General features: G+C 39.8%; 1 long non-coding RNA gene across 1 annotated transcript; it reads left to right on the plus strand.

Annotated features, from left to right (window-relative positions):
* The first annotated feature begins 582 nt into the window (after positions 1–582).
* LOC139158943 (uncharacterized) lies at positions 583–20,393 on the plus strand. The gene is made up of 3 exons (XR_011557773.1): positions 583–642; positions 7,175–7,278; positions 20,333–20,393. It is a non-coding gene; the product is annotated as an uncharacterized lncRNA (long non-coding RNA).
* Positions 20,394–27,231: the final 6,838 nt, after the last annotated feature.

Consider the following 27,231-nt stretch of genomic DNA (forward strand, 5'->3'; position numbering starts at 1 on the left):
AATTTTCAGCTATTTTTTTCGGTGTTTGGATGGCTTGCCTCATCCTCTGCTGTGAAAAATGTCCTCCCATCCACCCATTAATACCAACCTTTATTTCTTCGCCTGAAGGTACTCAGCTGTGTGTTTGTTTGTTTGTTTGTTTGTTTGTTTGTTTGTTTGTTTATTTAGTTAGTTAGTTAGTTAGTTAGTTAGTTAGTTAGTTAGTCCAATACACAATGAGGGTTTTAGTGGGTATATATCTATATACACATAAAAAAATACATGATGAAGATTATAGAGGAGATACTCATAGTAAAATATATCTAATAAATAATAGAAAAGAAGATATAGTAATAGAACATATCAATGAAAGAATAGAAGAAGAGATATAGGAATAGAAGAAAGGTATAGGAGATATAGGAGAGCAATAGGACAGGCGACGGAAGGCATTCTAGTGCACTTGTACTCACCCCTTACTGACCTCTTAGGAATCTGGATAGGTCAACCGTAGATAATCTAAGGGTAAAGTGTTGGGGGTTTGGGGATGACACTATGGAGTCCAGTAATGAGTTCATGTTCATGTTGAAACCACCTTCTAAGCATGGAAGTGAATTCGCATGAAGGGACGTGCGTGAAACATCGCAATGCAAACTGGTGGCGAAGGTAAATGGAACCCACCCCTGATTTAGGGGTGGTGCTGGGGGGGGGGGGGTCTTTTACCTATCTTCCTAGTTTGGCAAACTTCTTTGCAAGTAGCTCAGCTCCTCCTAATGGGAAGTTATATAAACCTGTCACTTAGGTTTCTGCAATCCAAAGATTAGAGTCTGGAAATGAATGCTGATGTTGTATGTGTCTGTGTATATTTGCTGGTATAAATTATTGAACAAATTCTTTGCAAAGACAGTTCCTACCTAACCTACTTTGCGTCTCACAGGCTCATATGTCATTTTGCGAGAGTGTGAATAGCATGAGCTTTCAGCCTTCACCACTCTTCCAAGCAAATTGAAGTGCTTTAGCACATCTTCCTCTGTGCATTCTCTTTGTGTTTAGCATCGTGGTTCCTCTTTGTTCCAAACTAGAGTGTTGTAAGAGTCAAGAGCTCATCTGTCATGTTCTATAGATAATCTCAAAAACACCTTAGCAAACAAGGTTTGAACCTCCAGGCAGTTTATATTCATGAAAACCTGCTCCATATAGAGGTCACAGAGGAGTAAGAGGAACTCATATAATCAAATATTCCATGTACATTACAACAAAGGCCTGGTGGTGTAGTTTTTAACACCTAGGCTATTCAGCCTGGAAAGTGTTTCTTTTCTCTTTTGCTTTATTGCGTATTGCCAGGAAGGACCTGAACAAAAGGCGATGGGAAAAGATTGCAATTTTTTTTTTGGAGACTTCAAGTGTAAATACAAATATGAGATTAGAGCTATCATCATTCTTTTTTTACTGAAGTGGCACAACTTAATTAGCCACAAGAGGCACATACCTTTGTGCTAAAGAGACATAAATGCTTCAGTAATAAAACATGGGCCTTGTTAAATAAAGATGCTCCACCCCCATAAGAAATGTTTTGCAACGTGCTTATCCCCAAAAGATAACAATGGAAATACCAGCTCAGGTCACATGGTAGCCATGAGTGATTTAATTCAGCAACAGATGCACAAAACAAAACTGGAGAAGTTTTATTTTTATGGAAATCATTTCTCTATTGATTGCAATTTCTTCTTTTAGCTCATGAAGAACGCTTTCTCAATTCAACCTTCCATTCCAGGGATGGGTTCTACTTACCTTCCCTACCAGTTCCGATGGAAGTGCGCATTTTGCGCACCCATATTCACTTTGCTCACATGCTTGTTCCCATCATGTTGCACAAAACACCCGGAAATGACCCTCTGCGTATGCGCAGAAGCCTTGGCACATGTGCGGAGGATTTTTTCCAAGCCACAGCAACCGGAGGACTGGTTTGGGAGCATGGACTGCTGATCATCACTGCTGGTTCAGCCAGCAGCGATAAATTTCTACTACTGGTTCTGAAGAACTTATTTGAACCGCCAACAACCCACCACTGCTCCATTCATTCTGAAGTCAAGATTGAATTCTGCATCACTGCACCTCAGGGGACCTATGTGTCTGTCATTCAATTGCATAGCTATTGCATTTATACTTCTGCAAATGTTAACATTCTGGGTAGGGCTCAAGCAACAGGAAGTCCCCTCAGAATGTCAGATCAACCAATCAGCATGCAGAACATGTATCTCCACATAATGCATAGTTGAGATTTAGGAGGTGTGTCCATCGGCCTGTCTGCAACCATCTGCAGCATCGATGCTTACGCATCAACCCCTTTGCAATGTAGACGTGCGTTGATGACTATGTGAAGTTGCAGACAAGTTGCAGACACTTAAATGAACATCAGCATGCACGGTGTGCTGTTGTACCTCCACAGCCCGTTTAGTGCTTGTCCTACTTAATATACTTTGGTGGGAAACTGGCAGATTGCAAAAAAATCCCAGGCATCTTCATGTTCAAAAAAGGGCTTTGACCTCCACATGCATTTCTATGGAGGCTTTGAGAAAACAAAATAAGAGGTGATAACAGAGATGGGTTCTTACCAGTGGTCTGTTTGCCACTCTGGTAGTGGCCTGCTGAAGATGCAATTTTAGCACGAAGGCTCTGGTGCTTCTTTGCCAGTCCGTGTGTGCTGCCATCTTTGTTTCTAATTTTTTTGTGATTTTTCAGCTCTCTAAGCTTGCGCAGAATTAAAATTGTCCCTCAGCATATGTACAGAAGCAAAATTGCTCTAGGGACATTGCAATCCACAGAGTAGGAAAAGGTAAGAGGAACCCACCTTTGGGTGACAACAACCTGATGGCCATTAGAAAGGGGGAACAAGCCTCCAGGGCAGTCACGGTAGCAGAAAGCATTTTTACCCACTTGTTTCCTGCTTTGTCACATTTCACAACCCAAGGCCACAATTTTGTGGAACCATGGGTAACTCTCCTCAAAAGAGCTCATTGGCATAGATTTAGATCAGGGGTCTCCAAAGCTGGCAACCTTGAGTCTTGCGGACTTTAATTTACATAATATAGTTCATACATACATAGCAGAGTTGGCTATAGAATTCTGGGAGTTAAAGTCCACAAGCTGCCAAGTCTGGAAATCCATGCTTTAGATCAGGGGTGTCAAATTCGTGTCATCATGGCATCATCACATGATGTATCTCAACTTGTCCCCTTCGCTAAATCAGGCATCGGCATGGCCAATGTGTTACACATCCAGCCCACGGGCCACAAGTTTGACACTCCCGATTTAGATGAACAGAATAATTGGTCCCTCATGAATTTTAATGGTGAATTAGTGTCTAACTTTTCACTGTGCACTTAAGCACCTTCTCCAACACTTTTAACTCATGTCATGCAGTATCATTATCATTTTGCCTCCTTTTTTATCAGTTGTATCAATACATTCAGAAAAGAAACAGGTATGTAGGGAAAGTCAGAAGAGGGGGGGGGGCTTTTTATTATTATGGGAGATTAATGAGCCAGAATTGCAAATACCAAAAAAAACCCTTTGTGTGATCCCCTTCCTCTTCCTCCCCAAATTCCCTGCCTTACAATCAATTGTCCACTCCAATGCTTTTCCTTTCCAGCATTGCCAAAAAGAATTAACTGCATTTCCAGATATCTGTTTATTAAATTGATACACTATCAGCATCAATCAGTGCTTAGCACTTTACAAATATTGTCACATAAAATGAACAAAAGCAATAAAACAATGATAAATATGCAGCTGTTAGAACCATGGCACCAGCCCAGTTATTCATAAAAAGTAATTGGGTTTGTAATGTTTTAGGGATGCAGTTTTTCTTTTTTTTCCCCCTTCATAGCCTTTCGAAAAATTAACTTTAGAGGGAATGGAAAGAAGTTCCACAGGTTGGTGGCTACAGTATCGGGGTCCTACTGGCAGGCAGGACAGGGTGGAAAGTAGTTCCACCGGCAGAAATGAAGTTGTGTGCCCAGCTCCAGCTGACTATCCCCTTTCCCATCCTCCTCCTCAGAAAGTGGCAGGGAGACCAGCACCAGCAGGAGTGGCAGGGGGCCCATTTCATCCCCCCTCTTTTCTCAACAGCTGATCGGCACCTATTCACCTAGCTACCCAGCCTGAGTCAGGGGGCGACCCAGGAAGGAGAGCACAGGAAACGCGAAGCAAATTGTCACCCCAGAGAGCAACACTGGTGAGATTGTAAATCAAGGACTTAACAGTTCACTTGAATGATGATGATCGTTCAAGCCACACCCACCTGGTCACATGGCCGGCCAGCCACTCCTATCCAGTCGCATGACTATCAAGCCACACCCACAAAATAAGCCACACCCATAGTGTGGCAGTAAAAATTTTGGCTGCCCATTACTGCCTACCGGTATGGATGAGGACGCCACACCGGTAGTAAAACTGGAGCTGGACATGCAGCTTTGGGTCTCTGGCGTGCGCATGTTCATGTCCCAGAGAGATTTTGCTTCTGCACATGCACAGGAAGCAAAATCTCACAAGGGGACATGCATGCCTGTGAGATTTCAGTAATTTTTTTTTTGCTTCTGCGCATGCACGGAAGCAAAAAAATCATCAAACCCTCATGCTTGCGCGTGAGATTTTACTTTTTACGCATGCACTGTTTTTTTAAAAATATCTTCATTGAATATTTACATTTAAAAGAACAAAAACAAAGACAAAAAACATACAAACAAAACATAATATACAAGGGCATACAGCATTATATTCGATGATGGGCTCCTACAGGTACGGTCAGGTACGGTTTTTCCCTTCTGGGCTCTGGGTATGTTTTCCTATCACACTAAATGCAGTTGAATGTGTATAATTTTAAAAGAGCTATGCGTGCGTTTGTGTACATACACTTTATATAGTAGATAAGGGTGGGCTACTGCCCGGATGGGGGAGAATGCGGTGGGGAAGCGAAAATGGAGCTCCACCCCAAAGCACCCAATTTGCACTGAAAGATGTTGAAACAAAATGCATAAACCACACCCACAGTGTGGTAGTAAAAATTTTGGTAGCCCATCACTGTTCATAATATATAGGTTACTTTGGTATCAGAACTTAAGTATTAAGTGAGTGACACAGTTGTTCAGTGATTGTGGCTTCCCCATTGAGTGTGCTTGTGAGAAAGTCACAAAAATGGATCGTATGACCCCAAGATACTGCAACCCTCAAAAATATCCGCCACTTGCCAAATGACAACGGCGATGGTGCAATCGTCATAAGTGTGAAAAACAGTCGTAGCAGGCCACTTTTTTCAGTGACATTGTAACTGTGAATGGTCACTAAACAAATGGTTGTAAGTCAAGGATGATCTGTACTTTGAATTCCATGTGAAAACCTATTGGGAACGAGCACAGTAGCAACAACACTGGAAACAAGTGGCTACTGTGGCTATATCCAGCAGCATGCAAAATATTGCATCCGATACCAATTTTATTTTCTGATCCTTCTTCCAAGACAGGTTTGTGAAGAGCTCATACAATAATCTCTTCTGTTGATGATAAGGACATGAATCCAGATCACCAGAGTTTTCCACTCCAAATATGCCTATAATTGGCACACCAACTTCTAAGTCCAGCCGTAGTTGTAACTTGAGGGAAACTTCTAAGTTGAGGATCTACTCCTTCAGGCTATTGCAACCCCACTCAGAGTCAAAACTGGAGCACATGGTGAAAGATATTCAGTATTTTCAGGTGGGGGGAGAAAGAACTGGGAGAAGACGCAGCCCCTTCATATATCTTGCGAGCATTAAGATCTATTAGTACAGTAGAACTTACCGGTCTGCCAATTACAACATGTCTTTTAATATCAGAGCCACTCAGGTAGGGAACCAAAAATGTGAATGGCAGATAGGAATGCATATTATTATTATTATTATTATTATTATTATTATTATTATTATTATTATTATTATTAATTGGATTTGTATGCTGCCCCTCTCTGTAGACTATTTATGTAGATATGTATTTAGATTTCTTTGAATTCTACTATTACAGCCCCAAATAGAAGATACAACCAAGGAGTCAAGATTCATGGAGGCTCTTTAATCAGGTTTAAATCTGTGCTGAAATCTACTTACCTTCTCTATCGATTTGGAAGTGTGTGCTTTTGCATTTGCATGCTTCATGTTTTGCACACACACTACGTGTATGCCACGATTGGTGCATTTTCACCCTCTGCACATGCGCAGAAGGCCTTGCACATACACAGTGGGTTAAAGCAAGAAAGCTTTGACTCTATCAGTTCCTTGAACCATTGGCAACAATCGCTACCAGTACGCCCGAACTGGTAGCATTTCATCCCTGGTTTAAACTCAGGGAAAAGTAGTTAGATTATAGAAAGTAGGAAACTAGTAAAGCATACCCCAGTTTTCATATATTAGTGAGTTCTGTACATTAAGTGCACTGGTGTGCCTTTCGTCCCCTGTCCAATTGTCTTTCCTTTCTTTCACCTATCATATATATTCTCTTCCTTTCATATATCCTCTCCTCTAAGTTCACTTTTACCCTTATATATATTACCACATGTCTATTTTCTTCCTATGTATTGGACAAATAAATAAATAAATAAATAAATTAAAGGAAGGCCTCTGATCTTCTTTCTTACAACTTCCTTCACAGTCACCTCTCTAGAGAGATATTGCTTTTCATCTGTTGTGTTTTGTAAACCTCTCTTTCCTTTCCTAGTCTCTCGGGTTTCTTGTATACATTATTTGTTATACACTCCTTTGAACAATGAATTTAAAATAAAGGTTTAGCTAACCCAAGCTCCAGGCACTTCTCCATTCTAATGTTTTCCCAACACACTCAGATATTGGCATCATCTTGTGGGGAGATGGGTGGCAAATAAATTTGATAAATAAGTTTAAAAATCTGCCAGCCAGCCAGCCGGTGCCCACCGTGGTTAAACTGATGGGAATTGTAGGCCAATGTCGTGGAGAACTTCAAGTTGGGAGAAGCAACAGTAATTTGTTAAGCACTCAGGAAAACAAGGCTCCTTGCTCAGAGTATCTCAGAGTCTTTCGAAATAGTTCCTGGATGTGGGGACCTTCCTATTTACAAAAGAGCTGCAGTAGGGGATATCTTCTCCTACAAGTCATTCCATATTATTCTAGCTTGAATTTTTGCTATCTTTCCAGCCCAATGAACATATTTCCAAACAAAGTGCTTGGTTGCAGCCACCAATCATTGGGCTATTCAAAACAAATGTGATGCTGGAAACCAACAGATGACTTTACAGCAGGTATGTTCAGAGGGCTTCGTTTATTCTTGAACAAGTAGTAATGTGGCCCCACAAGATCATAATATAAACTAGTAAGTAAGTAAGTAAGTAAGTAAGTAAGTAAGTAAGGAAGGAAGGAAGGAAGGAAGGAAGGAAAGAAAGAAAGAAAGAAGGAAAGAAAGAAGGAAAGAAGGAAAGAAGGAAAGAAGGAAAGAAGGAAAGAAGGAAAGAAGGAAAGAAGGAAAGAAGGAAAGAAGGAAAGAAGGAAAGAAGGAAAGAAGGAAAGAAGGAAGATACATTAACTATATCAGTGATGATGAACCTATGGCATGGGTGCCACAGGTGGCACGTGGAGCCATATCTGCTGGCACACAAGCCGTTGCCCTAGCTCAGCTCCAATGTGCATGTGTATGCCAGCTAGATGAGTTTTGGCTCACACAGAGGTTCTGAGAGGGTGCTTTTGGCTTCCAGAGAGGAAGGAAGCCTTTGGAGCCTGGGGAGGGTAAAACAACAGCCTACTGGGCCCATCAGAAGTTGGGAAACAGGCCATCTCCATAGGACCTCTGGGGGGTGGGGGAAGCTGTTTACTTCCTCCCCAGGCATTGAATTATGCATGTGGGCACTTGCGCATGAGGAAAATTATGCATGTGGGCATTAAAAAATTATGCGTGTGGGCACCTGAGGAAAAGAAAGATCACCATCACTGAACTATATTATTTATTTTATATGCAGCACAAGAGAATTACTCTCCACTAATGCAACCCAGGAAAGCCAAAAAGTTTGAATGCCCATGCTTTCCAGCAAGGGTGTCTAACTCGCATCGGGACATGACCTATCAGGATTTTTTTCCCCTTCGCTAAACCGGGGGTCGATGTGGCCAGTGTGTGATGCATTTGGTCCACGGGCTGCAAGTTTGACAGCTCTGCTTTACAATATATTCTCTCTCTCTCTTTCTCTTTCTCTTTCTTTCTTTCTTTCTTTCTGTCTGTCTCTCTCTCTCTCTCTGTGTTACAAAGTAGGTGGCTGAGGAAGTAGGGTGGATGCTAAGGAGAGCCACCGTGGGGACACCAGAGTCCCTGGGCACGATATTTGGGATTCCAATGCTAGTTCAGTTTCAATAAGCTAAGTACATATTGGATTTATTAATCTAAAAGCATCAGGTAAATAGTCTGATGGGATGGGAATTTAAATATAGAAAGGGAAGACAAAGAAGCTAACTCAAACAAATTGGAAAGTGTTTGCAGAAGGGCACCCTCTTGCAAACTTGCCCTTTATTCTAGAAGCCACTGGGACAACATCTTTTAAAGAAAAGAAAAGAAAAATCCACACAGTTATTTGCCCAGAATCTTCATACGAGAAACAGCTTCTCCTGTTAAGAAATATTTAGCACGTATAATTTGCCTCCTGGCTTGTTTTGTTTAGTTAAATAATCCATGCAAAATAAAAAAAAGTTCCTTCTGGTTTTTCTTTCTTTCTTTCTTTTTTCCCTTAAAAAAAAAAAAACACTGTTCTATTCTGTTTTGGTTTATGGGGTTCTGTTGTCATTTCTTCCTAAAGTGCTGTTTCCTCACATTTGCATCTACCAGCCTTTTTAATGTGATATTCCATTTAAAAGGCCTTTTAATTGTATGTGCTGCCTTGCAAGAAAATGACTGATGTACTCACGCTAATTAGGGCTCCAGTCAGCAGCCCCTGCCAGCTGGAAACTGAGAAACAAGCGTAAATTATTCTGTCATCAATCAGCTCGAAAATGTTTGAATCACTAATTAGTTTGCAATTTGGGTGACAGTTTATCTGACGCAGGCAGTGTCAGAAACTTCAGATCTGAGATGAATAATTTGCCAGCAACAAGCGCGCCTTCCCGGCTTTTAAATACATGAAGGTTTAGCTGCACGTTGAAAGGTGCCTCAGCAGTCTTCATTAGCTTCCAACTGGGACTATGTAAATCAGGAATCAGTATGAGGCACTTCACTCCGTGGTGGCTTACCAGATGAGCTTTCCTCTTTTTTTAAAAGAAAAAAAAATATTTTTTTTTCTTTTCCCCTTTGGAGAAGGAGAAGCAGCAGCTTCCTTTCTAGTTTTTCCTTCTTTTTATTACATACATACATACATACATACATACATACATACATACATACATATATACATACAGTACATACAGTACATACAGTACATACATACATACATACATACATATGTCACATGTTTTTGCTGAATTTGAAAATTAAGGGAGACTAGGATATATTTATTATATACATATACATATACATATACATATACATATACATATACATATACATATACATATACATATACATATACATATACATATACATATACATATACATATACATATACATATACATATACATATACATATACATATACATATACATATACATATACATATACATATACATATACATATACTGTACATATACATATACATATACATATACATATACATATACATATACATATACATATACATATACATATACATATACATATACATATACATATACATATACATATACATATACATATACATATACATATACAATATTATATATTATATATTTTATATATGTGTGTGTATAGATGTATAGATGTATAGATGCATAGATGCATAGATGCATAGATGCATAGATGCATAGATGCATAGATGCATAGATGCATAGATGCATAGATGCATAGATGTATAGATGTATAGATGTAGATATATGTATGTACACATACATACATACATACATACATACATACATACATACATACATACATACAGTGAAAGGCTACCAATTTTTTTTACTATAAATATTTTTTTTTACAAAATTAATTATACACATACATACATACATACATGCATACATGCATACATGCATACATACACATACAGTGAAGGGCTACCATTTTTTTTTACTACCATACTATGGCCGTGGCTTATGCATTTTCTTTCAACATTTCAGTGCAAATTGGGCGTTCTGGGGTGGAGCTCCATTTTCGCTTCCCCACTGTGTTGCCCCCTGCCTGAGCAGGAGCCCACCCCTGTATGTGTGTTTGTGTGTTTATTTGTGTGTGTGTGTGTATTAATAATTCATACATTGATAGTCAAGAATGTTTGGAGTTTTAATGGTTTTGAGGGGGGGAAGTGGTGTGATTTTCTCTCTCTCTCTCTCTCCCTGCTTTTTAAAGGTAATCTCTCTCTCTCTCTCTCTCTCTCTAACATGAAAATTAGTTGCACCGTATCTTGCTGCTTTCCGTGATTTATCCTCTCTCCGCTAATGTGGCTAGAATGCTAAGCAGGAAGTGATTAGCCCTTGTCCTTTGAAGCACGGATTGTTATTGGGGGCTTTATTAAAAAGGCAGGCTTGTGTTTCGGGTGGGGGTGGGGGAATGAATCATGGGAAACATCCAAGCGTTATTGCTTAAAGGGATTTGTCTGCTTTGGGCTTGGCCAAGAGCCCAGAGGCTTCACTCAGGGCAGGACCTGCCTCTGAGACTTCTGTTTTTTTTCATAAGAGCAGGAAGAGTCGCCCAGCATTTATTGCTCTAGATACAATAGCACTTCGGCTTATGTACTGCTTCATAGTGCCCGCTCTGAGGGGTTTACAGAGTCAGCACCAGTAATGGGTTGCTGCCCCCGCGAGGGGGGAGGCAGTGGGGGGTAATAAGTTTATGCACTATTTATTGAATACTTAATAGTTTTTTTTATTGTCCTTCCTTCTCTAGTACCTTAGTATGATCCTTAATTACTTTTCAAATAGGAAAGAATTAAATAGTATGTTTTTACCCATAAACACTTTAATCATTTAAATCATTAACTAGAACTGAACTTTTATAGCAATTAAAGAAAACTGAGCTACTTGCCTAATCTGTTATCATACTGAACCTTGTGGGTTCAGTTCAAAACCTTAAAATGTTACTGTGCTCCTCAAAAAATAATGCTGTCTATCATTTGTCCTTTTTGTGGCTATTCAAATAATGTGACTTAATCAACTGAAAAAGTGTCCAAGCACCTATTTGAAAACCTATCTCCCACCCAGTCACATGACCTTTAAGCCTGGTCACATGATTGTCAAGCCACTCCCACCTGGTCACATGGCCGGCAAGCCACTCTTACCTGGTCACAAGCCCATCAAGCCACAAAATAAGCCACAATGTGGCAGTAAAAATTTAGGCAGCCCATCACTGATCAGTACGTTGCCCCCAACAATCTGGGTCCTCATTTTCCCATCCTTGGAAGGATGAAAGGCTGAGTTCAACTTGAACTCCTGACAGGGGCAGAGTCAGCCTGCAATGCTGCATTCTAGCCACAGCACCACCACCACGCCTCCTTACGTATTGGGCATAAGCTGTTACCTGCCTTGGTTGCTAAGTGGGACAACTGGTGAGCTTTCCCCAATTTATGACCTTTCTTGCAATGATCGCTAAGTGAATCACTGCAGATGTTAAAATAAATAACACTTAAGTATTAAGTTATTAAGTAAATCTGGTTTCTCCCTATTGACTTTGCTTGTCGTAAGGTCGCAAAAGATGATCACATTGGTCAGGGACACTGCAACCATCTTAAATATCAGACAATTGCCAAGCATCCAAAATTTGATCCTGTGACTGTGGGAATGTTACCGTGGCAATGGTCATAAGTCACAGGGAATGTTACCGTGGCAATGGTCATAAGTCACAGTTTTTTCAGTGCAGTTGTAACTTTGAGCGGTCACTACATGAATGGCTATAAGTAGAGCCCTATCTATCATCACATTCCATCTGCAAATTTTCTTATTGTAACTGATTTTAATTTGAAAAACCTCAAGGCGTGAAACCACTGACTCATTTTGGAGGATTTTTCTAAATCTTTCTGTTTATTTATTTATTTATTGTTAGAGTTGAAAGGGACCATGCAGGTCATCAAGTCCAACTCCCTGCCTGAGCAGGAATCCTAAAGCACCCCAGCCAGGTGGCAGTCCAATCTCCTCTTGAAAGTGTCCAGAGTTGGGGAGTTTACCACCTCCGCAGGCAGGTTGTTCCACTGGTTGATTGCTCTGACCATCAGGAAGTTCTTCCTTACTTCTAGGTTGAATCTCTCTTTGGTCAGCTTCCAGCCGTTGTTCCTCGTCTGACCCTCTGGTGTTCTGGAGAATAGAGTGGCCCCCTCCTCTCTATGGCAACCCCTCATATACCTGTATACAGCTATCATGTCCACTCTGGCCCTCCTTTTCTCTAGGCTATCCATGCCCAGTTCCCGCAATCTCTCTTCGTAAGTCTTGGTTTCAAGTCCCCTAATCATTTTGGTTGCTCTTTTCTGCACCTTCTCCAGAGTTTCAGTGTCTCTTTTGAAATGTGGTGACACTTGCTGTTTCTCTTACCTGTTGCATCACTTGGCCCACAAAAAGTTCTGGAGATCTCAACAAAGTCCATCATTTTGAGTTTTGGTGCAGTGGTGACAACATGTTAATATTGATTAATCTAAGAAACCTCTTGCCCAATTACATATTTTGTGTGTATGTGTATGTGTGTGTGTGTGTGTTTTTAAATAGTATCAATATCCCCAAATTAGAAATGGCTTTCTACTTATAGGTCTTGAAGCTGTAAGATCATACCTTCCCGGTTGTATTCATAGAGACTCATTAGGAGCATAATTAATTAACAACCAATGGGTTATTTTGCTAAGACTGTCAGCTTTTCAACAATAGTGGTGATATGAAGTCTGGTGAGAAATTCATTTGCCTAGAGTCAAGTGAAGATTGCTTCTCGCTCTAGGATTTTATATTAGAAGAGTCATTAACTGTTTTCAAGGACAGAGGAGCTCAGTCTTAGCCAGACCTGCCTAGGCCAAAAAAATTTCAGCAATACCATCTTTAAAAATAGATATATACTTTTTTCTTTGCCAGTAGTATGAGTTATGAAATAATGATGGAAGTAGTCCTATGAATCTTAAGCATTATCCACTAATGGAATTGCCATTTTTGACCAAAGCTGCCTTTGATAATTGAAACACAATCCAAACTGGACTTGACCTCTTTCATCTTTCTCCCTGTACTTTATTCACTTCCATTAATTGCTGCTCTCCATCCATCCATCCATCCATCCATCCATCCATCCATCCATCCGCCTGCTGTCTTTCTCTGTTCTGATATCATTATGACCAGAGTTATTTCCTGTCTTTAGCAATAGCAATTAAAGCTATATACCACTTTATAGTGTTTTATAGCATTCTCTAAACTATTTACAGAGTCAACATATTGTCCCCAACAATCTAGCTCCTCATTTTATCAATCTTGGAGGATGGAAGGCTGAGTCAATCTTGAGCCAATAAGGATCAAACTCCTGGTAGTGTGCAATGAATTAGCATTCGCTGCATTCTAACCACTACGCTACCAAGACTTCTATGCCAGTTCACATATTATTTAATCATTTTCACTGAATTACACAACCTTTAGTGATTCTCATCAAAGCTTTGCATGGCCTTCATTGAAATGCAGTTAACTGCAAAGGCAGCTTGTGAGAGGGACAATTGAAGGTATAATATAACAACGCTAGATTGATGGTCTTAGGAGTGGGTTTCTAACAGTACAGTGATCCCTCGATTTTCGCGGGTTCAAACTTCGCGAAACGCTATACCACGGTTTTTTAAAAAATATTAATTAAAAAATACTCCGCTGTTTTTTTTCTATACCACGGTTTTTCCCACCCGATGACGTCATCACCAAGAGTCACTTTTTCTATCATTTTTTTCTCTCTCTCTACCTTCCATTCTCCCCCCTCTTGCTCTCTCTCTCTCTCTTTCTCCCTCTTCCTCTCTGTGAGAACGCCTGCCCCCACCTCTCCTGCAGCCCCCTCGCTGATAGCTGGGACGAAAGTGCTCTCAGCTAAGGGACTGTGAGAGGGGCGAGGCAGGCATTCTGAAAGCGCTCAGAGCGGCTACCAGCCGAATGAGGAGGACGAGAAGCCGTAGCTGCCAGCGCTGCTGCAGGAGGACCCATGTCCGAAGAAAGCCGGTGAGAGATTGGATCGGGCGGGCGGGCAGTAGCGGCGAGGGGGCCGGAGGCACTGGGGGGCGGGGGCAGCCGACATTCAAAGCAATCTTTGCCGGCCTCCGCACTTTTGTCGCTCCCTGCCCTAATTTCAAGCCCGGCTCCTTGCGCTGCTTTGAAAAAGGGTGCGTGGGGGTCATTTTTGGCTGTCCATAGCCAAAAATGGTGTTTTTACTTCCGCACCGCTACTTCGCGGAAAATTGACTTTCGCGGGAGGTCTTGGAACGTAACCCCCGCGAAAATCGAGGGAACACTGTACAACTAATACACAATAAGTAGGGCTTCTAACTCAGTGCCACTTAGGGTTGTATCAATTATGTAGTAAATTTAATAAATGTAGTCCAGGGAACTGAGGGTACATCAGATGATGTCCTAAGGCAGGGGTGGGAGAGCTATGGTCCTTTTACCACCTGTGAACTTCAACTCCCATGGTGGCTCAGGAAACTGGGAGTTAAAGTTCACAGATCATAAAAGGACCATAGTTCTCTACTCTTGTCCTAAGACCAGGGGTGGGCTACTGCCCGGACAGAGGGAACACAGTGGGGTAGCAAAAATGGAGCTCCACCCCAGAGCACCCAATTTGCACTGAAAGATGCTGAGATAAAATGCAGGGCATACTGCACAAGCCACACCCACAGTGTGGCAGTAAAAAGTTTGGTAGCCCTTCACTGCCTAAGACCATTATGACACTGAAGTAACAGTCTCCATAACTGTGATATCTGAAAATAGGATATGTTAATAACTGGAAGCTGGAAATAAATGTTTCAAAAACCAAATATTATGTTCATCTGATGAAATGGATGATTGCAAAGTAGATATAAAACTGATGAATAAACTAAAGCATATAGAAGAATTTGTCGGACTAAATGGGAAGTTTGTTAAAAACGAGGAAAGTAATTGACAACTCTTAAGATGTATAAATGTTTGCAGAAAGATAGAGGCAGGGGTGGGCTTCTGCCTGGACAGAGGGGAATGCAGTGCGGTAATGAAAATGGAGCTCCACTCCAGAACACCCAATTTGCACTTAAAGATGTTGAAAGAAAATGCAGGATGTCCTGCATAAGCCATGGCCACAGTGTGGTAGTAAAAATTTTGGTAGCCCTTCACTGCCTATGACCATTATGACACAGAAGTAATAGTTTCCATAATTGTGATCTCTGAAAATAGAATATGATATACAGTGATCCTCCGCTCGTTGTGAGGGTTCCGTTCCAGGACCCCCCGCAACGAGCGGGTTTTCGCGAAGTAGCGCTGCGGAAGTAAAAACACCATCTGCGCATGTGCAGATGGTGTTTTTACTTCCGCAGCGCTAGCGAGGAGCCGAAGATTGGGGGCGGCGCGGGTGTTTTAAAACGTCCCCGCCGACATGGGGGGCTCGCTAGCACCCCCTAACCCGTGTTGGGGGTTTGGGGGTGTGCTAGCGAGCCCCCCATGTCGGCGGGGATGTTTTAAAACACCCGCGCGACTTTCCAATGAGTCCCGAAGACAACGCGTTTGTCTTCGGGACTCATTGGAAAGTCGCGCGGGTGTTTTAAAACGTCCCCGCCGGCATGGGGGGCTTCCTAGCAGCCCCCCAAACCCGGGTTGGGGGTCCGGGGGGTGCTGGCAAGCCCCCCATGCCGGTGGCGACGTTTTAAAACAGCCGCGCCGCCCCCAATCTTCGGCTCCTCGCTAGCGGGCAGGCAGGCAGCTCCTCGCTAGCGGGCAGGCAGGCGACAGGTAGCGCCAGCGAACGGCTTGTCCGCGCTCGCTCTGGCCGCGAGAATGAATGGTGTGGGCGGGCGAAGGGCGGGCGGCAGCGAGGAGTTTGCGTGGGCGGTGGGGAAACTCCTTGCTGATGCCCGCTGCTCGCCCTCCCGCCAGCAAGAGGGGGAAGACCCAGGGAAGCCGCCCAGCAGCTGATCTGCCGGGCACCATCTACGCATGCGTGCCCATAGAAAAAAGGGCACGCATGCGCAGATGGTGTTTTGACTTCCGGGTTGAAAAATCGCGAATTACCCTGTTCGCAATGGTCGGGGACGCAATAACCGGGGGATCACTGTATTGAAATACCATCTAATATGGTTGTTTCACGAACTCTCCAGTTGGCCGTTATTTATTTGTGGTTATTTTTGCACAGTTCCAATAAATGTCTTCAGACTTGTATAGGATACTAGGTGGTATGAAAGTTTTATTTTGGGTGATATTCTTTCATGTACATATTCAAGCAGGCATTGATGGGTGAAGAGGCATTTGCGGATAATCAGTCCTTTATCTTCGCAATTGATCCATGATCCAGTGAATTTGTTAATTTCCTGCCTCTTACAGAAAAGGAATGGAGTCAAAATGTATTTGATTTGTTTATTTTATTACAGGTGTATCCTTTTTGACTTTATATGTAAGGATATTTAAACATGAAAGTCTCCCCTGAGTGGGCTACCAGATATAATTTGTAAAAATCTGGATAAGCAGTGGGTGGCAGCAAAGAGCTTTCTGTGTCACATTGCTATTCCCTAGTGGCAACCTGATTCTTTACAGCCCAGATCTCATAGCCCTGCTTTTGAATTTGAAGTGTTATGGGCCAACCAAAGAAACAAAGCCATATGTTATTTTAATTATGTGATGTTAAGAGCTACCTCTCTTATGTTTTTTTTATAATATTGTAGAAGAGGCATATGGAATCCCAGAGTCGTTTGGAATGAACTAATTAAAGAAGTTCGTAAAACCAAATATATAATTTGGCGAGCACCTGAAAGTTTCTACAACTTCAGAATTTAATTTTAGCCCTCATTTCATGGGTTTGCATTTGACTATAAGGTGGAGAATAATAATAGCTCCCCCAGATAGATAGATAGATAGATAGATAGATAGATAGATAGATAGATAGACAGACAGACAGACAGACAGACAGACAGACAGACAGACAGACAGACAGATACTGTAGATAGGTAGGTAGGTAGGTAGGTAGGTAGATAGGTAGGTAGGTAGGAAGAAAGGAAGGAAGGAAGAAAGAAAGAAAGAAAGAAAGAAAGAAAGAAAGAAAGAAAGAAAGAAAGAAAGAAAGAGATGGGTGGATTGTTGTTATACATATACATACCCATACCCATATTCATACATACTCATAGTCATACACACACACACACACCCCAACATATTCATTTGCAAACAAATTCCTGGAGTTAAAGAAATACAGCAAGCCCAAGCAAATATTTGTGAGATACCCTGATGTTCCCTTTTGCTGTTATGCTTTTAAAATGTGCCAGATGATCAAGTGGCAAAATTGCTAAACACCTTTTCCCTTTTTAAAAAATATATATAAACTGCTAGTTCAAATTTAGAAAAATATGTCCACAGAAGTAACATTTTCCCCCTTTTATTTATGCAGGAAGGGATGTCTTTATTCTAGTGCAGAAAAAGCCATGGCTTCCACTAGCAGCCTTGTAAGTTGAGGGAAAGTTTAAATATGAACCTAAGCCAAATAATAATTTGTTTGATTTTGGCACCAAGTATAGTATGAATCCAGGCATTGCGGTTTATAAACTACGCTTTAAGTCTTGTAAAACATAAATCTTTACATGTAAATTTATTCGTGCATATACATGTATATAGCAGTAGCAATAGCACTTAGACTTAGAATTGCACTTATACTATTTCATAGTGCTTTTGCAGCCCTCTCTAAGCGGTTTACAGTGTCAGCATGTTGCTGCCAACAATCTGGATCCTCATTTTACCAACCTTGGAAGGATGGAAGGCTGAATCAGCCTTGAGATGGTCAGGATCAAACTGCTGGCTTTTGGCAGAATTTGCCTGCAATTTTGCATTCTAACTACCATCAATAAAAAAATAGAAGTGTTTTATTAAGCCCTTGACTTACAACCCACCAGAAATGCAAAGTCCTTGACTTATGACCCGCCAGGAAGGCTTCTGCTGAAGCCTGATTGGTTAAGCACAAGAGGCATTTAGAGCGGGAAATTAAAGCATTGTGATTAGTTGGGTGTCTGACAGCCATAGTATAAAAGGAGCTTTCAGAAGTCTGTTCACTGTTCTATTTAAGCTGAGCTGGAGTGGTGCTGAAAATGCCAGAATAAAAGTTCCCTGTTTAAAAAGTCAAGCCTCTGCTAAAAGTCAGTGCAAAGACACTGGCAATTGAGGAAGGTGAATTCCTCTCAAAATTCTGTCTATCCCTCAGCAAGTTCCACAGCTGAATTTTTTGAGCTGAAGCATTTCATTCCTTGGCAATTAAAACAATGCCTTTAAATTGGTTTTACCTTCTATAAGCTGGGAATAAATAGAAGGCTTAGAAAAACTCTCAACGGATAATAAAACAAAGCTATATCAAACCCAGAAGTGGTATTCAGCCGGCTCAAACTGGTTCAAGTGAACCGGTAGTAAACGACCTATGGCTGCCCACCTGCCCCAGTGCTATGCTGCCCTATTTAGCCACATTTTCAAGTTGCATGCATATTGCACGAGTGAGCAAAGCGCATGCATGGAAGGCCATGTGAATGCGCAGAAAGCACATGCATGACCGAAGTGAGCGTGCGTGCTCACATTTTCAGGGCTGGCCGAATCAGTAGGAGAATTATATGAATCCCACCTCTGATTCATTATTATTATTATTATTATTATTATTATTATTATTATTATTATTATTATTAATTAGATTTGTATGCCGCCCCTCTCCGCAGATTCATGTCCCCTTAGTTATTTAATGTATCCCTTAGCCATTTTAGGCCATGTTTGTAGAGAGATTCCAGATCTATAATTATAAATGTGAATGCATTATATGCAGATTGTATCAGATTTTTGGCGAAGTACTCAGATGATTTGCAGTGACTATTAGACAGACTGTTACACAATGAGAATAATAGATTTTGGAAATAAATGTTTCAAAAATCAAATATTATGTTCACTGATGAAACGGATGATTGCAAAGTAGATATAAAACTGATGAATAAACTAAAGCACATAGAAGAATTTGTATGATTCAATGGGAAGTTTATTAAAAATGGAAAAAGTAATTGACAAATCTTAAGATGTACAAATGTTTGCAGAAAGATAGAGGGTAGTAGTATCTGGCCGTTCGCAAGGAATGAATGCTTGCAAAAGAAGTTATAATAGTTATATCTATCAGTGAACTTCTGCCTACACCATTACGTGCAGCTGAGAGGTGGGTATGTCAGGAGAAACATAAAAGTAAGTTTAATACAGTGAAAATGGGACACTTAATTAATGTGAGATACAATAAGAACAGGTAGAGGAAAAAATGAATGGGTGCTGAATGAATATACTGTAGATTGAAAAGAACAGTGAACGAGCAGTCCAAAATAATTATGTTGAGATAATTTGGTCAGATAGAGAGAATGAAGTTCAAATATGGAATATGAAATATGTAATGGTTAATGAAGAAGTTGAAAACTGAAATTGTTATGGATGAATGGGGCTGACAAGATCCTCATAAGGAGAGGTGAGAATTTTAAAGAATAAGAGAATTTATGGAGTAATATATGAATATGTAGAAATAGAGATGGATTCCTCCTGGTTCAGGCAAGTTTGCCCGAACTGGTAGCAGCCTGCTGTTGACATCACGATTATTTCATGGAATTGGTTTGGTTGGTGTTGGTCAGTGGATGCCACCATCTTTTAAAAAATTTCTTTGAATTTTTTTTGGGGGGAGGGAATTTTTTCCCAGGCTTTTTTTCTTCTGCACATGTGCAGAAGATGGGTTTTTGGCACTGTGCATGCATCGTCATCTTCTTTTGGGCTTTTTTGGATCTGTGTGTGTGTGATTTTTTAATATTTTTTTGGCATTGTGGATGCAGCCACTCAGTGCAGAGGAAGCAAACTAGCAGCGAGGTAAGTTGGAACCCTGGTTCTCAAGGATAATAAAATATACTTAATGACACTTGTATAAACTAGATTTAGCTGCACTTCCTTTCGTTTCTCTTATGTCTTTAACTTTTATTTCTTTTGCTACTCCTAATTCCCTTCTTGTACTTTGCATGTTATTTAACCTTACAAGAAAATTATGTGAAGTTATTGTTTGTTTGTTTGTTTGTTTTTAGGATTTATCCAGAATTGTTACAGCTTCTGCTTGTATTTTTGTAAAAGGTAATTGTGTTATAACTGTATTATCCTAAATAATAACAACTTGAGATTTACCCATACCTTTTTAAACACTTCTCAAATATTTATTTATTTATTTATTTATTTGTTTGTTTGTTTGTTTGTTTGTTTGTTTATCATTCAAATGTATTTCCAAATATATTTATATATTTCCAAATATATTTCCAAGCTATTATTTTATGATTTATTGTTTATATTTATCCTTAGAACAACAGAATGGGAAGGGACCTTGGAGGTCTTCTAGTCAAACCCCCTGCTCAAGCCTACCTAAATCTTTTCAATCTTCTTGATAATAAGTCAACAATAATTTTTTCAGAGAGGCACACAAATTGTAGCATAGATAAAACACTTCAATGTGTTTTCAGTAAATATGCATCCGATGATATAAAACACACCTTGCTGTATTTTATGTTAAATCATTGCTAAACAGGTTCTAAGCTAATTAAATTATTATTCATTATCTTTCAACATAGAAGCATATAAACCCATGTATTTACAAAAAGTAAAAAAAAATAAAAATAAACATAAATTGTCACATACTTTTTTGTCACTTTTCTCAGATGTGAGATGAAATAATCATTAGTTCGTGATGTAAGCAAAATCCAGAATCAGCCTGGGTTGATTTACTTGATAATAAGAACAGACTGTTTATTAACCAAAACTGCTGTTTCCATGCAATATACCAACTTAAAATTCTTTTTTTTTTTGCTGTTCTTTTAAAATTTTATTTTATATACACAAAAACTTGACATGACATAACATACAAACATATAATCTTAGGAATCCGACTTCTTATCTTAATTGTAGCTAAAGATCAGTACACATAAAGTTTCATATACATATTATTTTATTATTATTTATTAGATTTGTATGCCGCCCCTCTCCATAGACTCTCCGTAGATATATTGTAAATATTTACATTTCTAATTCATTTCAATATACATTTCTTCCATATATTTATTAGTGTAACTTATTTTATTTGCTAAATCCTTACTTATATTATAATTTATATAACAATTCTCTACATTATACAATAATAAAATCATATAATATTTAATTGAATAATTCCTCAATATTTAATCTCATTTGATTATTATTATCCAGCAAATGAAAACAATTTCTAAAACAGTAAAAACAGATTCTCAAACAATAAAATCATGCATTAATAACCCCAATTAAAACACACATACTCAAAGTAACATTTCTCATTCTAAAATCTATTTATTACAACAGTAGACAAGCTACTACAACTACCATTTATTTTCCAAGCAAGTGTAGTTTACCTGATATCCAAGGGTGAGACCAAGAGTTTGAGAAAGTATTCTTTTTCATGAGTTTGGGTTCCTGAGAGCATCTTCTCAAGATAACTTGACTTGAATAAGATTTCTTTAACAGATTTGAATGATTCTTGCAACTGCACTACAATTTATGATGTGATGACACTGTATATAAAAGTTTTCACATTTTTGCTTGCATGCTTCTGCTTCTATTAATAAAGAAGAGTCAGAGTTTGAGAAAAGATTGTTCACTATTAATAAGGGCTGTTTTTCTGAACAGCTTTACAATATTGGCTTGTTGGATTATCAAATGACTAAAGAGATGATCATTCATTTGTTTTGCATAAGAGACGTACTTATACGAGGTCATGTACTAAAGATTTCCTTTGAAGCTGAGTAAAGTACCAATGAGATTTTTTTCACCATATCTAAAATGAATTGAAAGCCAGACATGGAGAAATATAACAGAAGCAGTACAGGTAGTTCTCAACTTACAACCATTTATTCAATGATCATTCAAAGTTACAATGGCACTGGGGAAAAAATTATTATGATCACTTTTTCATACTTATTATTGTTGCAGCATTCCCATGGTCATTTGATCAAAATTCAGCAACCGGCTCGTATTTTATGATGATTGCCGTGTCTCTGCATCAATGTAACCATCTTTTATGTATATGTACCAAGACAAATTTCTTGCGTGTCCTATCACACTTGGCCAATATAGAATATAACAATGTAAATGTGAAATTAATAGGCTGATAAAACAAAACTAAAATTAGAAAGCTGTAGCAACAATGCCAACGAGCACGTTGGCAACTGTGTAAATTGTTGAGTGTTCAAGATACAATTGTAACTATGAATGACGTTATTTATATGTTTATATGGATCATGTTTTGTTTTTGTTTATGTCTGTTTTGTGACTTTTTTTCCTGTATTTTTTAATGTAAATAATCAATAAAGATATTCTATTCTATTCTATTTTGTGACCTTACAAGCAAAGTCACTGTGTTATTATCTTAACATCTGCAGTGGTTCACTTAACAACTGTGGCAACAAAAGTCATAAAATGGGGCAAAACTCACTTAACAACAGTCTGAAATTTGTTGTGGTCATACATCAAGGACTTACTTGTATAAGAACAGAGCGGATAAATCATAGGCCATTTCTGCTCTGAGGCTTTCACAGTTTTGATGCCTACACTAAACATGTTCAAAAATTTCTGCTCTAGAATTGATGCAAGTGAAAGAATCCCAAAGAATTTTCAAATTGAAAGTGTCTTAGACAAGCGACATGGCCTATCTCAGTAATGGCGATCCCAGTGATGGGTTCCACAGGTGGCACGTCGAGCCATATCTGCTGGCTTGCGAGCTGTTGCTCTAGCTCAGCTCCAACATGTATGTGTGTACCATCCAGCTGATTTTTAGCTCACACAGAGGGTCTGAGAGAGTGTTTTCTGCTTCCAGAGAGGAAGGAAGCCTTTGGAGCCTGGGGAGGGCGAAACACCAGCCTACTGGGCCCACCAGAAGTTGGGAAACAGGCCATTTGCAGCCTCCATAGGGCCTCCAGGGGGCGGGGAAAGCTGTGTTCTCCCTCCCCAGGCATTGAATTATGGGTGTTGGCACTCGCACATGCGCGATAGCATGCACACATGCTCTTTTGGCACCTGAGGGAAAAAAGGTTCGATATCACTGGCCTACCCAGTCCTTCTATACATATTATATATGCACATATAGTTATAGATATAGACAAAAATGAGTACCAGTTTAGTATAGTCATTAAGGTACTGGCCTAGAAATCAGGTGGTGATGGAGAGTTGAAACATATGTTGTGATTGTAAATGCAAGTGGGCTGCCAAGCAAGGGGGGGGGGGGTCAACATCTTCTCCAAAGCACCAAAAGGCAGGATAAGAAGCAATGGATAGAAACCAAGAAAGGAAAGAACTGTCAACGCTCCAAATAGCATCTGAGAAATAAATCAGAATCCACTCCACTTCTCACACAAAAGGTTCAATTTATTAGCAGAGCCATGTTGGTTACGTTTCGTCCATTCCGATACTAATTTATCTCCAGTACTCCACCCAGGTTAAGGTTTATCTCACATTCCCACACCCACAAGTGCAATCATGTGGATCAGTCCAGTGCAGGGATTCACCAACTTCCTCCTTCGTACAGTTGACGCAGAACAAAATATGACCTTGGACTCTGAGAAAGGAATTTGTTGTGGCTATAGCTTCTCTTAAACCCCTCCCAATTCCCTTATGCTGTGTTACTGTGGCAGGCCAAAGCCTCTAACTCCACATGATGGCTTTCAGCCTGATAAGAACAAACCTAGAACTAAAAAAAAATTCCTGACTGTGAAAACAATTAACCAGTGGAATGTCTTGCCTCCAAAATTTGTGGATACTCCATCACTGAAGGGTTTTTTAAAAAAGAAGACATTGGACAGCCATTTGTCCAGAATGGTATAGAACAATGGTGACTAACCTATGGCACACATGCCACAGGTGGCACACATAGAGATATATCTGAGGGCACGTGAGGCGTTGCTCCATGTCAGCTCCAGCACTCATGTGCATACTGGCCAGCTGATCTTCTTTTTGACAATTTTCACTCTCCCCAGGCTTCAGGAAAGCCTCCTGAAACCTGGGGGGGGGCAGGGAAAAATGTAGGGGCATTTTTTGCCATCCCCAGGATTTAGGAGGCATTCCTGAACCTTGGGGGGAGTGAAAAGCATCCCAACAGGCCTACCAGAAGTCTGGAAGCTTCAGTGAAGCCACTATGCATGTGCGGGGGCAGAACAGGGACTTGTACATATGCGTGGGGGGAGGGCATTCATTGTGGGTATGGGCATGCATGCGTGCACTATTGCACCTGTACACATCCTTTTGTCACCCGAGCCAGAAAAGGCTACCATTCACCGGTATAGGGCCTCCAGTTTGAGCAGGGGGTTGCACTAGATGACCTCCAAGTTGTTTCCAACTCTGTTTTTCTGTTGACATTTTAATCTTAGAACCACAATGTCTGAGTGTTTAGATGTGCTAGTATCAGATTGAGTATGGTCCTAAATAAGTTAATATAACATTTTAAAAGTGCTTTAAAATGCTGTAATTCATTCATCTCAATTTGTATGTTGTATAATAGAATGGAACTAAGTGTGAAAAAAAAAATTAAGCAGATTAAATTCTCCATCTTATGTGAGTAACATATCCTAAATTTTAACTCTGTCTCAGTCAAGCAGCAGATCAGCCTATTTATCTTATTGATTCAAATTAATCTTAAATGCTTGTAATTTATTCTGGATTGTTTATATTATCTATTTAAAACCTATTACCAAAATGACAAGTGCTAAATTAACTAAAATAAAGATTAGCTACTCATTTCCTCTGAATGGTGGAGGAAATATGTATATTTAACTCTAAAAGGATTAATCACACTTGTTGTTTCAAAGCCAGAAGAAGTTAAATAATATTTATCTGATTAACTATATTTAGAACAAAGATTGGCAAAGTTGCAGCATTTCATTTGAAAAAAAAAAAAGTAGCCTAGAAACAGTAACAACATTATCAATTATATAGAAATGTTAGCAACAACAAAAACATCCAATTTCCTAACAAAGGTCACCAGTAAATCCATCTAAAATATGTATGGCTCATAAAAGTAATGGCTTTGCAACTGTGAAGCAGATGTTTGCAAAATCAGCATTTAAGAAGGAAGATGCTATAAAATAAATGCAGAGAAGTTAGCTGAGGAGCAGCAATGAGTGATGCTCCAATCCATCCAATTCAAAATTAGCATTGCTTCCCCTAAATAGAAACAGAACGGAACAGACACTGTATAATGCATTGCCTGGGGCTACCTCCACAGTTCTTGAAGACATTTGAAGACTTTGAATCATGTGTTAGAAAATCTGTCTTTTTAATAGTAGGACCAGAAAAGTGGGGAGGGGGAGGAGGAGTGTCAAACACGATTTAAGTATTGCCCACAAGATCATATGCTGCAACGTCCTACAGGTCAATGACTACTTCAGCTTCAACCACAACAACACAAGAGCACGCAACAGATTCAAACTTAATATTAACCGCTCCAAACCTGACTGTAAAAAATATGACTTTAACAATCGAGTTGTCGAAGTCTGGAACTCATTACCGGACTCAATAGTATCAACCCCTAACCCCCAACATTTCTCCCTTAGACTAGCCATGATTGACCTCTCCAGGTTCCTAAGAGGTCAGTAAGGGGTGTACATAAGTGCACTAGTGTGCCTTTCGTCCCCTGTCCAATTGTCTTTCCTTTATCTCATATCTCATATATATTTTCTTCCTTTAATATATCTTCTCCTCTATTTTTACATATTATCTTTATATATATTACATCATGTTTTTTCTCTTCCATATGTATTGTGTATTGGACAAATAGATAGATAGATAGATAGATAGATAGATAGATAGATAGATAGATAGATAGATAGATAGATAGATAGATAGATAGATAGATAAATAAATAAAACAGCATTGGACATACGTACAGAAAGACATGGAGTTTGCATAGGTGGGACTTGATGCTGCTTTCACAATTCTGACCCGAATCCTGGATCTTGTGGGTATCTTTGTCCAAATGAAACAATGTCACGGAGAGCGATGGGTTGGAATGAGATTTCAGATGAGGACACTCTAGGAAAGCCTCCACTGCTTGGTTCAGGTTTAACATGCTGTGTGAACTGAGCCAGCTGTGATTTAATTCAACAAATTACAGAAGGGAGTATTTGTAGCTCAGGGTTGAAGGATGGGATCCTGAGCTTGGGGGGTTTCTTGCAAATGTTTTATTTCCAAACTGAGTAACATTATCAGTACCTAATTTCCATTAACAAATTATAGTTAAACAAGCCACTTTTTGATGGGTGAAGCTAGTGGCAGTTCCATAGACAATAAGCTGCGGTGGCACAGTGGTTAGAATGCAATTTTGTAGGCTAGTTCTGCAGATTGCCGGCTGCCTGAAATTTGGCAGATTAAATCTCACCAGGATCCAGGCTCAGTCTTCCATCCTTTCAAGGTAGGTAAAATGAGGGCACAAATTGTTGGGGACAATATGCTGACTCTGTAAACCGCTTAGAGAGGGCTGTAAAGCACTGTGAAGCAGTATATAAGTCCAAGTGCTATTGCTATTGCTATAGAGCAACATGCAAAAAGAAAATTTAAGATTCATGAGGTCATTAATGAAGCTGAGGAGCAAAACTCCAATGTCAGAGATATTTATTTATTTATTCATTCATTCATTCATTCGATTTTTATGCCGCCCTTCTCCTTAGACTCAGGGCGGCTTATAACATGTTAGCAATAGCACTTTTTGAACAGAGCCAGCCTATTGCCCCCACAATCCGGGTCCTCATTTTACCCACCTCGGAAGGATGGAAGGCTGAGTCAACCTTGAGCCAGTGATGAGATTTGAACTGCTGACCTTCAGATCTACAGTCAGCTTCAGTGGCCTGCAGTACAGCACTCTACCTGCTGCGCCAACCTGGCTCTATATGTTATATATTAAAGCATAATCCATTTAAACTCA

This window comes from Erythrolamprus reginae, chromosome 2 (genome assembly GCF_031021105.1).
Source record: "Erythrolamprus reginae isolate rEryReg1 chromosome 2, rEryReg1.hap1, whole genome shotgun sequence".
Taxonomy (NCBI): Eukaryota; Metazoa; Chordata; class Lepidosauria; order Squamata; family Dipsadidae; genus Erythrolamprus; species Erythrolamprus reginae.